The 15729-nt window shown below is 44.7% G+C and overlaps 1 protein-coding gene across 2 annotated transcripts in view; it reads right to left on the bottom strand.

Moving 5' to 3' along the window:
* The window catches only part of SMAD9 (SMAD family member 9), a 71683-nt gene that overhangs the window by 47565 nt on the left and 8389 nt on the right, over nucleotides 1-15729 (bottom strand). The window contains exon 1 of one of the 2 annotated variants that reach the window (XM_061133380.1): nucleotides 15193-15264. The exons of the other annotated variant lie outside the window; for it this stretch is intronic. The gene's annotated coding sequence lies outside the window, so the exon portion shown is untranslated. Of the gene's footprint in view, nucleotides 1-15192; nucleotides 15265-15729 lie in introns of those variants that run through there. 2 annotated transcript variants of the gene reach the window in all.

Raw genomic sequence — 15729 nt, 5'->3', positions numbered from 1 at the left:
TGAAGTGCTGCTGCTGCTGCTGCTAAGTCACTTCAGTCGTGTCCGACTCCCAGCGACCCCATGGTCTGCAGCCCACCGGGCTCCTCCGTCCATGGGATTCTCCAGGCAAGAGTACTGGAGTGGATTGCCATTGCCTTCTCCGGAAGCCGCTGAACTCCATACTTAGAAATGGTTAGAATGGTAAATTTTATGTATATGTTATCACAAGAAAAATCTTATTCAAAATGCTATGAAAATTTGCTTCATCACTACCTTCAAGGGATTTTACAAATAAAGTCGTGGGCTGCCAAAATTAGATGGTTTCTTAAAACTCTAATTTTGAGATGGAAAAGAATGTGCCATTGGTATCTAGAAGCCTTGAAAGAAACTAGAGTCCCTGGTAACACAAAATGCTGGAAAATATTCATACACAGCCCAGGCCCAACTATGGAGATTCCTCACCTTTCAATAGCTACACTCACTGCAGGACAGCTGTAGTTTTGTGCAGTCCTGGCATTCTGCCTGCCTTTCAGATCCTTTCTTCCACTTAATGCTGAATCATATAAACATATCAATTTTCTCTGACAGTGGCAGTTGGGCCCGGGGACAGGGAAGTACTGCTTTAAAAATAACATTTCCTTCTATGCTAAGAAAAAGAGGAAAATATGGAACTATCTCTAGAGAGATTATTTTTTAAAACGAGATCTACCTTCTCAAAACCAACCAAGGGCAAGTTTACATACCACTAATTGATATTGTGTGAGTGTGAGCTAAGTCACTTCCGTCATGACCGACTCTGCGACCCTATGGAATGCAGTCCACCAGGCTCCTCTGTCCATGAGATTCCCCAAGCAAGAAAGCTGGAGTGCCCTCCTCCAAGGGATCTTCCTGACCCAGGGATCCAACCCATGTCTCTTATGTCTCCTGCATTTGCAGGTGGGTTCTTTATAGCTAGCGACACCTGGGAAGTCCCTAAATGGTATTACTGAGCTTTATTTTCTTGGAATCAGTTATTCTCATAGTGAAAACTATAAAACTTCTTCACTCATAATAAACTACACAAGCATTCACAGATTCAACAATTGTAAGCATTTTGAAAGAAAGCAGAAATATGAATTCCGTTTCATGCACTATCATGTCTGATATTTAAAGTTGTATTAAAACTTACTAACATTCCAGAATCTCTATGACTTCAAATCTATTGGAAGGTTCACACGATTTGAAATTCATTCTTCCATAAATTGACTTTATTATCCTTCCTGGAATAGACAGAACCCACTGCATGGGAATATTATTGGGTTAAACAAGTTTATCATATACTACACACCTAAGTGGGCTTCCCTGGTGGCTCAATGGTAAAGAATCTGCCTGTCAGCACAGGTAATGTGGGTTTGATCCCTGGGTTGGGGAAAAGGAAATGGCTACCCATTCCAGTATTCTTGCCTGGAGAATACTGTGGACAGAGGACCCTGGTGGACTACAGTCCTTGGGGTCGCAAAAGAGTCTGACATGATTTAGCGACTAAACAACAACAAACAACACAGCTAAGAACAAGAATATTTGAAGTTAACTTAAATAAATATATTTTTAATCATCACTGGGTATACTGTGGCTCAGAAGAAGTGACATAATGATTGCTTGAGTCTCATCTGATAAAAGCCCACAAATATATCAAAACCTCATAATGCATAAAGCATATAAACAATATCACTTTAAAATAGAACTCCAATATCAGCTTGGTTTCTTTTGATATTAATACTGAATTTCACACAAAACAAAGGTCCTAACAAAAAGGTGATATATCTCGCTTAAACCAAGATGTGGTTATACCAGGCAGCCTTGTACTTATGATATGAAGTACTAAGGTAAGCTGATGTCATTTGAACCTAAGCTTAATAAGCCTTTGAGAAGTCTTGATCTATGTTCACTTAAATCCCTGAGACACAGTTCTCTTGGCATTCAAAGTTTGATTTTTCAGCTAGAATGTCAATGTTGGTTAGACAGCATTTCCTAAATTTCAGACTCAGAGTTATTTTGGAATTAGAATTGTTGGAGATTTAGAGTTATATATTTTTTAAAGAGACAGGATACATTTTTATTGATGCTCATTGTCATTTCCTTTGGAGATGGAATTATTATTCCATGGCCTATTTTATTGATGCCAAATAAAATAAAAGGGAAGTGGAATAGGCATTAGAGCAGCAAAGAGGCATGAAAATGAGTAAAAGAAAACCTCATTCACAATGGAGTCAGGAAGTGAACAGCCTACTTTATACATACCAGCAAGAAGCTTAATTTATATATCCCAGCAGGAAGAAGGAAGGTTTTCTCTTTGCCCAGCAACAAATCAACCAATGAGAAACTGCTGTAACTCAGCCAATGAGAAGTTGCCACAATCCCAAACTCTTGATCTCCTCCAATGTACTTTCATTCAAAACAGCCCCTCCCAACTTCCTCATTTCCTTATAAAAGAATGCTCCTGGCTTTTGGTCTCCAGACTTGCCTACAGTTTTCTATTGTTTATTTGTCCTTAATTGCAGTTCTTCTGCTATTCCTGAACAAACTTGATTCTGCTGGCTAAGTTACTTACTACCTTTTTGTTTTAAAGGTTAACAAAAGGAATCTAAAGAACATCCCTAATTGCCTAGGTCACTTTTAAGGTAGAATTAGAATGCTATCTGTTTTTCTAGGTAGTATTCTGAACATTAAGAGCAAGATCAAACACTTTGAAGAGCAAGCAATTCTCAACATTTATAGGAGAATGTCAACCCTACTTTGGGAAGATGATGCATATGTTTCTAGCATTCCAACCTATGTCCTTTACACTGTCCACATATGGTTGGAAATAAAGTACACCATCCCACAAGTGTGGTATTTTATTATTCAAGTTTGGAAGGGCCCACAATTTAACCAGCGGTTCCACGAACAAGAGGCTACATGATATAAGCAACTGAAAACACAGGAATTAGCGGGAGAACACTTGAATCTGAATGCTAGCTCCACCGCTAACTGGGACCTTTAAATAATTAACCACTTTGATCTCATTTTTCTCCTCTGTAAAACTGAAACAATAAGCCTTACCTTTCATACTAAGAGGATGTGTGAACAAAAGCAATTTGAAAACTGCAAACTATATAAGGACACTCTTTTTATTATTATATTAACAGTTATACTTCTGCTTATTTTTTCTACATACCTCATTGTAGAAATAAAAGGTGTCCAAAAGATGGGGGGAAAGGAAAGAAAATCTAAGAAATGGATCTGAGACAAAGAAATGGAAAAAAGTCGAAGGGAATATAAATGTTCACATAAAAATACTATCTCTACTATCTCATATCAGGATTTCATTAGGAATTAAATTTATGGCATTTGGACTTCCTTGGTAATCCAGTGGTTAAGACTTTGTGCTCCCAATGAAGAGGGCCCAGGTTTGATCCCTGATCAGGGAATTAGATCCCACATGCTGCAACTAAAGATCCCACACACAGCCCAAGTTGTAGCAGTCTTAGCTACAACTAAGATCAAACACAGCCAAAAAAAAAAAATTATGACATCATTTCCTTCCTAACCAGCTTCAACTGCTATTATTCACCCAGTGGAGTTGGTGGATAGAGATTTTTGAGCCAATAATATATACTTTTCATATAATTCCAGGATCAGACGGAGAGGGAAGGTGAGAAGACAGACGGACCCTGACAGAGACGGAGTGAAATCTGCACAAAATCTGACTATACAGTGATTGCTTTTGTACAAAACATAACTGAGAAGCAGCAACAAGCAAAAAAGAGGTCTGCCTGCCAAAACAAATGTGTCATCAAGCCTGCACAAAAAAAAAGATCATGCAGGATCTATTCACCACTATTCTCCACCCGGTTTAAACGAGCATGTTTCTAGGACTCCCAAGCTTACAGCGAATCAGAACTGCAAATGGATAAGAGGAGGTGCTACCAGCAGGTAGGACAGCAAAGTGAAATCAAAGCTGGCAGCATGACCCCGAGGAAGGGGACCAAAGCAAACAAGCAAAAACTAAAACAACAACAGAAAACAAACCAAAAAAATCTATTAAGAAACAGACACCAGATCTCTAAAAGCCCAAGAGTTTGAGGTCAATGCATCTGGGAACGACCAGCCCCTCCTCTGAGCTGCAGAGCTGCTTATGTGCAGTTTCCAAGGGGGTTCCTCAGGATTCCGGACGCCACCTCCACCAGAGCAGAGCAGGCCCGCTTCACTCACCTTTACTTCTCGAGGCTTCCATGATGAAAGGGCCTGCTGACTCAAAAACGAGTTTTAAAAAAATTAATACATTACTACCACTAACTCTCTGGTGGCTCAGACGGTAAAGAATCTGCCTGCAATACAAGAGACCTAGGTTTGATCTCTGGGTTAGGAAGATCCCCTGGAGAAGGGAATGGCAACCGGCTCTGGTATTCGGTATTCTTGCCTGCAGAATCCCATGGACAGAGGAGCCTGGCAGGCTATAGTCCGCAGGGTCGCAGAGTCGGACACGACTGAATCACTTTCACACACACACACTGCTGGCTCCAGAATCCCCCAGAGCAGTATATCCAAATGCAGAAATGGGATCTATTCCAGGTGCTGGAGAGAGGAAGTGACAAGCAGAACACACAGGATTCCCTAAAGGGCAGTGAGACTGTTCAGTAGGGTAGGACACTGGTGGAGGCAGGTCATTACACTTTTGTCTAAACACATAGAATACACAACACTAAGCGTGAACCCGGATGTAAACTGTGGTCTTGGGGTACCCGCTCCAGTGCAGGACATCAGCAGTGTGGAGGCTGTGCAAGCAGATATAGATGGTAAATCTCCGCAATTTTCACTCAGTTTTGCTGTGAACCTAAAACTGCTCCTGGGCTTCCTTGATAGCTCAGTTGGTAAAGAATCTGCCTGCAATGCAGGTGACCCCAATTCGATTCCTGGGTTGGGAAGATCCCCTGGAGAAGGAAATAGCAACTCACTCCAGTATTCTTGCCTGGAAAATCCCATGGACAGAGGAGCTTGGTGGGCTATAGTCCATGGCACCGTAAGAGTCAGACACGAGTTAGCAACTAAATCTAAAACTGTTCTAAAAATAAAGCTAATGTTAAAAAAGAGAGAGAGAGAGAATCAGACCCTCTTAGGTCTCTTAAAGTGCTGTTTTTCTCCCTGCTGGGAGCACCACTCTCTAACCACTAGCCCAGACTAGGAACCAGGAGCCACCCTTGACCCTGAACAGTCCTCCAGAAATTCTATCCCTCCCTCTTCCTGGAGCCACAGGTCACCAGATCCAGCGCTGGGCCCTGCCACGCCCTACTGAGTAAGTCCCGTCCCAGACGTCCTCAGTGAGTCCGAATTGCTCCAGGCAGCTGTCGTGGACTGTGCCTCCCCCCAGCATCCCACCCCCCTGAGAGCCCCCTCCCCATGGGGCCCTCAGGGAATGTCCTTCCCAGTCCTGAGTGACACCCTGCTGTGAGTCTGCAGCCAAATGGCCAGGAACTGTTTACAGCAGTGGGGATTAAAACTGCTTTGTTTGTGCTTTAAAATTTCTTGTTCAGTCGCTCAGTCGTACCTGACTCTCTGCAACCCCATGGACGGCAGCACAGCTGAAGGACAGGCTTCCCTGTCCTTCACTATCTCCTCCTGAAGTCTGCTGAAACTCATGTCCATTGAGTCGGTGATGCCATCCAATCATCTCATCCTCTGTTGACCTCTTCTCCTCCTGCCCTCAATCTTTCCCAGCATCAGTCTTTTTCTATGAGTTGGCTCTTAAAAAGAGTTTAATCCAAATTTCTCCTCTCAGTATGTATTTACTTATTTTACATAAAAACATAACAGTAAGTATTACTTTGGGGTGGGGTGTGATTTGATGCTTTTGGCATTCTGTTTCAAACCAGGCTCTTCACAATCTGGCCTCCCCAACGACGTTCCCAGCCTCATCAATCCTGCAGTCCTTTGCCCTTGACTCCCTCCCCTCTCCCCAGGAGGCCTGTATGCAGCCGCCTTCTGCTCCTCACTAAAGCCTTCTGCTCCTCACTAAAGTTCGAGCTGGAAGACTTCCTGGAAACCATCCCTGAGACCCAGCCACTAGCATGGATCAGCCTCCACAGCGCCCCTGGGCTTCCCCCCCACCGGGCACTGACCTTCACTCCTGACACCTTATTTGTTCCTTGTTTTCCCCAGAGATGCCAAGCTCCTTCTCAAGGGCACAGGCTGTGGTCTGGACAGCCTAACGCCAGGTCTGTACCACAACAAACGTCGCATGAGTGGAGGTAAATTCCAGTTTCATCACTAATAGTAACTATTTTATTATTAGGCCCTATGCTATTAGTCTAACTGCTGAAAGTGAAAGTGAAGTCACTCAGTGTCCGACTCTCTGTGACGTTATGGACTGTGGCCCACCAGGCTCCTCCGTCCACAGATTTTCCAGGCAAGAGTACTGGAGTGGGTTGCCATTTCCTTCTCCAGCTACTGACCTGATGCCTATTGCTTTGTTGATGTGATACAATAAATTCTTCCAAAAGGCAGAGTTATAGAATGCATTCCCTCCTTCCTGTTCTGTTTAATCGTCTGTCTTCTTAAGGTGATGTTACAGAGAACATCAACCTGTACTTGAATACTCACAAAGTGTTCAGTGGCTGTGAAGATCATTTCAAGTGTTTTTTAATAATGATGCGTGGGAAATTTAAAACCTTTTATTGATGTGTGCGTATTGTGGGAGGTTGAGTTTCCTGGCCACAGGCTGCCTGAAGGATGAGACTAAAAACCAATAGAGGAGAATCACTAATGAGGTGTGTTATGCATTGAAGTTTGGGGAAAGGCAGATTTTTAATGGCCCAACCAACTCACCAGCTTCATCGGGTCCTAATGTGGGCTAATTCACACGCATCATTCCTCTACAACTGGTCTTCACCTTCCTTCAAACCCCTTTGAGTATGTGATTCTCCTGTTCAAACACTTAAGTACTTCCCTTTTGACCAAAGGTTAAAATGGAATCGTTCTCTTGTGCCTAGAGATTAAAACCCAAATGCTTTCTTCTTTTACTCTATCTTAGGGGAAAAGAAAAGGACAAGGTCAAAGGAAGAACTAAATTTATCAAATAGTGATGAGGAACCAGACATGGTGCCAGGCGCTGAGCATCTCAAGATAAAAACGTGGTACCTTTCCTCTACGATATTACAGTCTTCAGAGGGAGAGACAGAAATCTAAACACATTGTCATCAGACAGGTGACAGGTGCATTATTATAACTGTTATTAAAAGGACTGAGGAAGGTTTCCTATAGGAGGGGCCATGCAAACTCCCTCTTGAGACAGCAGAGGATAATGGGGGAAATCAGAGCGGTAAAGTGTCCCTTTCCTGAAAGACACAGGGGTGCAATTCCAGGCCCAGGGATGCCCTCAGCATTCTGAGATTTTCACAGGGACTTGCCGACAGCATCACTATTCCCATGATGCTTCTATTTCATCTCTGCTTACAGTCCTTTGTTGCCGTTCAGTCGCTCAGTCGTGTCCGACTCTTTGTGACCCCATGGCCTGCAGCATGCCAGGTTTCCCTGTTCTTCACCATCTCCCGGAGCTTGCTGAAACTCATGTCCATGGAGTCGGTGATGCCATCCAACCGTCTTGTTCTCTGTCGTCTCCTTCTCCTCCTGCCTTCAATCTTTCCCAGCATCAGGGTCTTTTCCAACAAGTCAGCTCTTTGCATCAGGTGGCCAAAGGACTGGAGTTTCAGCTTCAGCATCAGTCCTTCCAATGAATATTCAGGATTGATTTCCTTTAGGAGGGACTGGTTGGATCTCCTTGCAGTCCAAGGGACTCTTCAAGAGTATTCTCCAACACCACAGTTCAAAAGCATCAATTCTTCGGCGCTCAGCCTTCTTTATTTATATGGGGCTTTGGACTGTAAGGACCATAATATGGTCCTAATTATCCTTGTCAAGAATGACTCAAAATTCACACACAGTTAAAATGGAAGTTTAGCCAGAAAAAAAAAAGAGAGAAATCAGAATACAAAAATCAGATGACAATTTTTGGTATAAAAATCTCGGGTAAACATTTTGATATTTGCTTTCCTGACCTCTCTCTCTCTTAATTAGGCTAAGAAATCCTGGAGACCAGAGTTTTACTTTGTTATGCTACTCTATGTGGTTACCTTTTTATATGGTCCCAAGGGCCTGGTTTGGGGCCTCACAGGCAGTATAGGTACAAGAGGCATAGAGTAAATAACATTGAATGAATGACCAAATGTGTCAGTCCCACTTTCCAGAGCAACTTTTACAGCCACAAAATCACATTTTAAGAAGACCCCAAAACATAATACAGTATTTAAAAAAAAAAAATTTAATGGCTGTTTGCAGTCAATTTAGTTCAATTATCACACAAAGGAGGTACCACTCCTTTGAAATAACACCCAGGCACCAATCTGTCACTGTTTGCAAGCATCCAACACCTAACAACTGCCTTGGGAAACACATAATAAATAATAAATCCCAAAGGAAAGCATATATGTTCACAAGGGTTTGTCTTTGACAAACATCACATCGAACTTTTGCTCCTAAAAATGAGATCCAACTACCCCTAGGAAATAGAAATGGATTTTTCCCTGGTAGCTCAGTTGGTTAAAGAATCCACTTGCAATGCAGAAGACCCCAGTTTGATTCCTGGGTCGGGAAGATCCCCTGGAGAAGGGAAAAGGTACCCACTCCAGTACTCTGGCCTGGAGAATTCCATGGACTGTGTATTCCATGGGGTCGCAAAGAGTTGGACACGACTAAGTGACTTTCACTTCACTTCACTAGGAGATAGGGCAAGAATGATATAAAGGTATCAACAAGGGAAAGAAAAGCACTTGGGACGGCATATCCTTTTAACGTAACACATTTTCTCATTTTTTACATTCACTGGCTTCTAATAATCACTCATATCATTAATGATAATCACTCATGTCTTTAACCCCTGGCGGTCCCACTTTACAAACAAGTCATATTCATTTCTGTGTGGTCACTAGAAAACTGGAATTTCTTTTCCCAGAAAAACGATGTCCTGATAGATGATAAATTTGCTGGCCAGCCTACCAAGAAGCTCTCCACTCCTGGTAAAATTCAGTTCAGTCGCTCAGTTGTGTCTGACTCTTTGCAACCCCATGGACTGCAGCACGCCAGGCTTCCCTGTCCATCATCAACTCCGCAGCTTGCTCAAACTCATGTCCATCGAGTCGGTGATGCCATCCAACCATCTCATCCTCTGTTGTCCCCTTCTCCTCCTGCCCTCAATCTTGCCCAGCACCAGGGTCTTTTCCCGTGAGTCAGTTCTTCACACCAGGTGGCCAAAGTATTGGAGTTTCGGCTTCAGCATCAGTCCTTCCAATGAATATTCACCTGAACTCCTGGTACAGGTGGCCTCTAATTCTGCTAAAACTCACCCAAATAGCTGATGTCCACCATGGGCATCTGCCCACCTGCTTTCTGCCGCACCCTCTCCCCAAGCTCAGGTACCTCCAACCCTCGCAACTGTCCTAATGCACCAACTTTTAAATGACCTACTCTTTCTCCTTCCTCTTCCTACAGAACTCCAATTCTGTCAAGTGTGATGTTTAGTAAATAAAAAGGCAAGATGAATGAATGGATTTATAATGAAGTGTGATTAATAGGAGATGTTAAAGAGTCTACCAAGAGATGGAGAATTCTGATGGAATTTGTCATCTTTTTCTGAGTTGTTTTCTGAAATGTGGTACTACCAAGTCAATTAAATTAGATAGTTCTCAGAAAGCAGGGCTTCCCTGGTGGCTCAGCAGTGAAGAACCTGCCAGCCAGCCAATACAGGAGACATGGGTTCGACCCCTGGATCAGGAAGATCCCCTGAAGAAGGAAATGGCAACCTACTCCAGTATTCTTGCCTGGGAAAACCTATGGACAGAGGAGCATGGCAGGCTATAGTCCATGGGGTCACAAAGAGTTGGACGTGACTTAACAACTAAACAACTCAGAAAGCAACTTGTACCACTTTAGATGAACTCTGCTATTCATCACCCTCTCCTTAAGAAAAAAAAATCTGCAAATCTGCTCTAAACCTTCCAAAGCCCGTAAGTGCTTGGGACAAAATCCTTCCAGGTTTTTGATAAACTGCCTCAAATACCTATTTCACAATGGACTGCACTTTCTAAAAACAAACTCACACACACACACATTAACTAGAGCAAATCTACAATCGATCAGCTTCCAAGCAGTTTAACAGATTAAAAAATGAAAAATATTAGGCTACACGAAGAAGATATCTCAAGGGTTAAGAAGGGTTTGTGAAGGCAGGAGCCCCCCACCGCCCGCCTGGCTTGGGAGGTGCTCTCAGAATCGATCAGGTGAAGCCTCAGGTGAAGCTGTTGATCCTTCAGAGTATTGACACCTCCACCACTTCCAAACCCTCTCAGTTGCTTCAAGATGAATCCCCAAGGCCATTAACACATCTGGGTGGCCCCTAGAGCACATGTGAACTCCTATCTGTCTAGTGGGAAGGAAACTAGATGGCCATCCCTGATAACCCCAGTGTTTGTAAACAGAGACAGCTTTGCACAACTGAAGCTCTAAACCCACTGCGTGATTGAGGAATATACCTTTCCTATGTGCGGTTCCTCAAAGGTAAATGTGACAAAGGAGGGGAAAAGGAAGTCATCAGATATGAAATATTAAATTTCCCTAAGGGAAATTTCATATATAAGAATAATCCCCACCAGTGATATCAGATAATCAGAAGGGAGAGAGAGAATGATTTTGATATTTAGTATTTAGCCCCCACCAAAAAAGAAAATAAAAGCTGTCTTTTTGTTAGAATCAGAACTTTGGAGAACTCCTTTACACTGATTTCATGGATTAAAGTTTTGTCTTTGAATTAAATATGGTTTAGGGAATGAAGCGTGAGAACCAACAGCTCTTCGGTGGTTAGGACTTCTGACATGATACAGCTCTGCACATACACATTTATCATCTGTATCTTAATATTCATGCATTTTCACTTTAAATTTTGCATTTAAACTTTATTTCAGAGTCTCTTGAGTTTAGAAAACTGTTTTTGAGTTCATTAGACTTCCCAGTTAAAACCGTATAATCAAGTATATTATATAGGCATGATATTTACATACAAATTGTATTTTTTACATTATATTAACTCTGTTCATTCTGAACCACTAAACAGGATGTGGTGCATGCTAAGACGGGGTTTAGTATCTTTTGGTAATGTAATGAGTAAGGCACAGAAGGGGGACTCAGGTCTTCTGATGAGACTGACCCCTTCTACACCCAACCTGACCAAAACAGAAGCTCATCTCAGCAGCAGTTGGCTTCTTTTGTGAGCAGAGTTTGAAACACATACTCTAAAAACAGTATCAGTTTTTCTGTGGCTACTGCTGCGGGGGGAAGGGGATCGGCATATTGTGTTAGCAATTTTCTGGGGAATCGAATTAGGGTTTCATTGTGGTAGCCGTATCACATTAAAAATCTGGGTTTTTCTTTGCTAAATGGTTTCCATTGTGTATGTAGTGAATCTGATATGGAAAATTGCTAATGCAATAAGAGTATCATAGAAGCTTTCCTGACTCTAACGCTCAACCACAATATTCAGGAGAAAGAGGTTCCACTGGGCAGGGGTGGGGGCTGGGGTCACTTTCCACGGTCCTCAGTCCTCAGCTCCAGCTCGACACTGGCTTTCTGAAAGACGGACCAGTAACACCTATCATTCAGGGGAAACTCCTTTACAGATTTTATTTCAGACCATGGGTTCAGTGAAAGACGTGCCACTGAATTCATATTTATTGACCAAGCACTAGACAGGGCACGGTAGTCGGCATGAAACAAATGGAAAAGATGGACAGAACAAGGTCCCTTCCTTCACAGAGTTTTGACAGGACTGTCTGAGGAGAAGAAAGAAATTAGCAAATGAGGAATTCACTGAGACAAGATGCAAGGGTGCAAAGTGCCAAGGGCCATTAGATGCTCAAAGGACACACCTGCGACCAGGGGCATCTGAGGACACACCTAGACAGGACTGTAAAAGATGAGGAAGGTGCTGGCAGGCCTGTGGATCTGGTGAGAGGTGGGGAAGCAGAGGAAGGCATTCTAGGCCTTGGCGTGAGGACACGTGCAGAGGAGACGAAAGCCAGGGTAATAAGCAGGGGAAACCACAATTCTTTATTTCAATTGCAGCATAAACTATGGAAGGAGTGAGAAGAGAAGCCTGGAAATTGGTCAGGGGTCAGCTCAAGGCTGACACAGAGAGGAGTGGGTGCTGTTCAGATGGTTTGGGGTGGCAAGTGTCAGGCCGTGGGCCACTGGCAAGAACACTCAGCTTCTATGGGTCTGATGGTTTCTAATGCTAACAAACATCTTGAAATCTTAACTCTAGTTACCCCACGTTTCTTGAGAGACATAATTTATAGGAATATTTATTTTTAAAGGTTAGTTTACATTCAAAAGATATTTATTTTGTTGTTGTTGTCATGCCCCTACTCTTGTCATGAACAGTTCACTAGGTTAATGTTCTAACGTGCTCATACTGTTAAAATCTCTCACGAATTTACTGTTTGCTTTTTTCCCCCTTTTAGAATAACTTTTCAACTCACTGGCAACAGTAACCAAGGAAATATAAATCCAACAGCCTAGAATCACAACTATTTGAAGAGACTCAAGCTTTCGATTCCGGACTATTCCCCGCTTCTGAATTTCTCACTAAATGTTAGACGTGGTGAGCAGAAAATTTGCACTATGCCTTGTTAGAGCTTTAAAATTCAAGGTAGTATGTTTTCCGAATTTAAGAAAAACCACTTCTTCATTTTCATAACTTTTAGCTTCCCTTATATCAGAGTACATTTTGTGTATTATTTCCAACATACTTAAGCCAAACATGATGAAAGTGCTGTTTTATTTATTGCAGAGGGGATGTCACATATAAACTAGTTAGTTGCCTAAGTGCTATGGTGACCACTTATTAAATACCAACTCTTCAAATACGGCAAAGGAAATTGCACTCTCATTAAAAAGAATGAAATTGTTTGTAAAATTGAAATTGACTATTTTAATCTTTATGAAATAATTTCTGGATTTTTTTCCTCCTCCAACTGACCACATGATTAGAAAGGATAAACAAATTTACCAGTTGTTTATTACTTCTAGAATCCTTGGCAATGTTTCATTAACAACAAAAACCTTTCTGTCTCATCCCATGGTCTTGGGCAACCAGAGAGTAGGAGTTGACATTTGTGAATATTTTCTGATTACTCATTAAGTGGAAATATATTAAAAAAAAGAAAATTTTAAAAGAAGCAAAGTCAAATAGTTCATGCTGACTTTAACAGATAACAAAGATGTGAGAATTGTGAAGTATTTAGAGGTTTAGCCTAAAATTTGTTTGTATCTTTGATTTTTAGTAAACTCTGTGCTGATAAAAAGGAGTTTGCTCAGATCAAGAGTATGCTGGCATTCTCTTAAACGTAGCTTGAAACCAAAGAGCCCAAGCAAAAAACAGCTCTGACAAAGATGGCCAGTCAAGCATAAAAATGGGAGTTGGTTGTGTCAGAATAGATTAACAGGCTGAAGGCTGTCCGCTAAAGACAGTTGTCTTGCCATCAATGAAGGCGATCATTGCCACTAAAAGTTTCTTTTCTGATACGTTATTTGCAACTTCTATCATAAAATATTTTAAACGCTCTTTATTTATAAATGATTACATCATTTTCTTATCTGCAGCGTCCTTCTTGGATAACCACAAACGTGAAAGCGGTCCAAAATCTTGCTCATGGTTTCCTACAAACACAGGGACACTTACTAATTGAACTGTCTATCTGGAGTTAGGAGAATGTGTTTGGGTTTTACTTTTACTTCCTTTTTAAATATAGATCACTATTTCTACAATGTAAACATCCAATGGCATTCCCTCACAGCGACAGGAATCCCAAGGCAGAAGACACGCTGTAGGATTAACTTATCACTCACCCATAAGGATGCCTCAAATGCCTGGCTCAGTTATGGCCAAGGAGCTAGCATTATTAAGTGCCTTATGACTTTACAGCTATCTATCATTCCTGTTCGGCAACCCTTCCAAAAGATCATCCGAGAAATCTGGCAAGCCACAGAAAATGGTACTTGTAAACTGGATCCGTTCAAAGCCATCCACAGTGACCTGTGGGTGTGTATCCGACTGTGAATTACTGGGTAAAGAACTGACGTGCAATTTCATTCCCAAACTCGATTTTACCTCATTTGTAGGTGATTTCTCACGAGTACCCAGTTCCCGCCCAGAAACAAGTCAACGGAGTATTTCTAAACCATCATTTCAAATTTCCACTGTCAAGGGTGGGAGGAGGAAGGAATAGTAACGGGAAGACTTGTCAGCGATTAGCCATCCATAAAAATGCACCCCCTCCTTCCCATCACAATGCTGGCGTCACTGAGTCTCCTGTATCTGTTCCCCACCTCGCCCCCCTCCCCTCTGCGGAGCCTTGGCACCGAACGGCAGGCGCAGGAAAAAGACAAACACCCCGGCTCCCAGCACAATCCAAGCTTAGCCTAGAGACACTTCAACAACATTCCTAACTTTTTTTTCCCCCTGCTCATTTCGCGTGCCTCATAGGTAAGCAGAGTAAAAACCGTCTGAGACAAGAGGCCGGGCAGGCCAGCTGAGTCACATTCGCTGCCCTGCATGCACCCCGCTTTCTCCAGTGTCCTCCCCAAGCCCTCCGGCCACGGCAAACGGTTACTCAGCTGCGAGTCTGGGTCTCCACGGAGCCTGTCCTCGGTGCGGTACCCAGCCCCGGGCCGGGGGCGGGAAGGGCTGGGGGGCACGCAGGGCAAGCGCGCACCCCGGCCCCCGCCCCGGGCCACAGCCCGCACGCCGGCGGGCCGAGCCTCCGCTGACAGGTCCCCGGTGCCGGCGGCCCGCGCGGCCGGCTCCCCAGGGCCGTCCCCTCCCGCCCCACCCCAGACAGGCCCCACCAAGGAGATACAGGGACGGGGAGCACAAAGGGCCCCGGCCACACGCCAGACCCTTCCCCGTGGAAGAAAAACTTCGCTGCACACGCGTCCAGACACGCACACGCCCGGCGCGCGCCGGGGAGGGCATCTCTTACCTGTCCCCGCGCTGCTACTCATCGCCCCCCCCCCCCCCCCACGGAGGTCTGGCCGCCCCCCGCCCCGAGGTGGGTCCCCCGGCCGCCCACTCGGAGCGGCTGCACTCACTGCCTGGCTGCGCGCGCCCAGCGCCTGCAGGGCCCGGCGGCGGCGGCGGCGGGGACCGAGACAGCGGCGGCGGCGGCCCCAGCCGGCGTCAGTCAGACTGGAGCCGCGAAGCCTCATCGCCCGTATTAGTGCGCCGACCTGGAAAGCCGCCAGGAGCCCTGCTCGCGGGTCCGCCCCCGCCCGCCGCCGCGCGCCCGGAGCCGCTCGGGGAGCCCGCGAGGCGGGGGAGCGCGGCCCGCCCCGCGGCCACGTGCGCGGAAGCCCGCGGCGGGGGCGCCTCGGGGACGCCCCGGAGAGGGGTCTCCCGGCCCCCCGGGCGGCGTCCCCGTCCTCCGGTGAGACCCGACTCCCCTCGCCAGGGCGGCGGGGGCACCTCGCCGGATTCCCGGAGACGTCCTGCCTCCCCACCTGGAGCCCGAGGCCGGAGGACCGTTTCCAGAACTCGAGGTGTGGGACCGACAAATCGGTTTGGAAACCGCCGCCCCCAACAAGTGGCTCTTCCCGACGTGTTTCTGGGCCCCGAGGGTGGCTGTTCCT

This window comes from Dama dama, chromosome 30, assembly GCF_033118175.1.
Source record: "Dama dama isolate Ldn47 chromosome 30, ASM3311817v1, whole genome shotgun sequence".
In the NCBI taxonomy this organism is placed as follows: Eukaryota; Metazoa; Chordata; class Mammalia; order Artiodactyla; family Cervidae; genus Dama; species Dama dama.
This window is presented reverse-complemented; position numbering and strand designations above follow the sequence as displayed.